Raw genomic sequence first — 1,948 nt, 5'->3', positions numbered from 1 at the left:
TATTGCCCATGTTTGAACAATACATTTATTCTTTAATTCATCCATAGACTGCCTTAGTCTTTTTACATAGTTATCTGCACCACTTGAGATTTCCTGGATTTCTGTTTCTTTTTTCTTCCTCTGTAAACTATTGCATCAGGTGACATTCAAGGCATTAAGACATTAGTGTAAGTTGATTTCCTCCAATTTCTAAATTGGCGTTGCTGAGGATGAATTTCCTTTTCAGTTTCACTGTCCTGTGAACAATAACTTGAGGAACCAAACTGTATGAAAAAATCCAGATCAGGAAACATGATTAGTTTTGGTTTTCTGATGGTGAAATGTTGAGTTTAGAGATTTTTGTTTTAACAAGATTTATAGAAAATGCATGGGAATTTAGACAGAGAGCTCTGTATCCAACATACATTCGTTCACAGAAAGTGAACGTTATGAAATGTTCTCTTTTTGTAATTTGTGCAACTGTACATTATGATTTGTCATGTGACCATTCTGGCTATTGTTGCTGTCTTGTAAGCCCACATGGGCTGGGCACCACAGAATGGTGCAGGACACTTGATAATAAATGTGAAAATCAATCAATCAATCTAGAAGCACATTTTTGCTGGAGAATTACTGACTCTCTGAATGACTACCTTGCACCCATTCCAGCTCTTCATTACAGGACATAAAATTATACTGGCTGTATTATCTGGCTTGTTCTTTGTTAACCATCCAACCTAATGTGCTATATCATTAAGGGAGTGCTTCTGCAGTTGACAGAGGGTGTGTGGAAAGATGAGTGGCTCAACTAATTAAAAAAAAAACAACTACAAACAAACATAACAATAATCCACATATTGAGTTTTCAGCTTTAACACATGTGCGTTTGAGAGTGTGTGAAAAATAGCACGCTAGCAGGAAAGTAAAAACTGTTACAAGTAATAGCAATGCAATGGATAAACAATTAAAACAGTTATATGAAGAATACATTCATAAATAGTTGAACAGAAAGCTAAAACTAATTGATAAATTGTTAGAATGGTTAGCTAAAAGTAACTGATATCAGTAACATATGGTTGAGCTTATGACAATCCAAGTGGTTGTAGTACAAATGTGAACTGACATTGAACTCAACATTAACAGTTCAGTTGTATGAAAAATGTGTTGTACCAATATCCACTTTTATATAATGTATAGTATTAACTTATAGTAAATAAAATTTAGTTCATAATCAATTTAATGAACACATTTATAACATGGCGCTCAGTATTGATGAAGATCAGTGAGTGAGTTGGGAGCTTCTGAGCTCTATGAACAAAAAACCCAACAAATAAAAGAAAGTAATCATTGACAGGTAATTCAGTGCAACCCAACCTTCAGTAAACTTGCAGAAGAGCTAGAGAGCAGGACAGGACACATCTCTATCCACAGCATAATGTGCCACCCACCCGCGGGCATAAATCTTTTAGAGCTAGCATGTCCTGCATTTCCACTCCAGCTACACCTCACTGCATCACTGCACGACTACTGAGCATCTATCTTGGCTGAATACTCCACAGACATCAAGGATACTTGACCTCTAAGCCATGCCAAGACACTGTCAGCTTTACTGCACCACAATATGGAAGAAAGGACTGAAAGAGAGGAAACTATAAGGAAGGGAAGAAGGAAAGAAACCAGTGAAAGATTAAATATAATGTTTGGGGGAGTGAGACAGAGGGATAGCAAGTGGAGAAACTGAAAGAGTGAGGCAATGGAGGGAGTGGGTGGGGGTGCACTGCAGCAGTGCTGCAAGGGCTAGAGCTTGTCTCTAATTGGCTGCTTTGCTATCAGGAAGCTTAGAGATGAGGACAAATTAGCTTTGTACAATGACCAAGCCCAGGATGGGCCGCGGATGCTTTATAAGGATAGCCAAGAGGTTTTCCTGGAGACAGAAGTCTGTATGTGAGCAAAGGCACAGATCGCTAAC

At 38.0% G+C, this 1,948-nt stretch overlaps 1 protein-coding gene across 1 annotated transcript in view; it reads right to left on the bottom strand.

Moving 5' to 3' along the window:
- The window catches only part of cacng8b (calcium channel, voltage-dependent, gamma subunit 8b), a 10,111-nt gene that overhangs the window by 5,367 nt on the left and 2,796 nt on the right, over positions 1-1,948 (bottom strand). The window lies entirely within an intron of this gene.

Source organism: Morone saxatilis, unplaced genomic scaffold, assembly GCF_004916995.1.
Source record: "Morone saxatilis isolate NCDOM2014 unplaced genomic scaffold, NCSU_SB_2.0 Contig24, whole genome shotgun sequence".
NCBI lineage: Eukaryota > Metazoa > Chordata > Actinopteri > Moronidae > Morone > Morone saxatilis.
The sequence above is the reverse complement of the archived record's forward strand: the minus strand, read 5'-3'. Positions and strand labels throughout refer to the sequence as shown.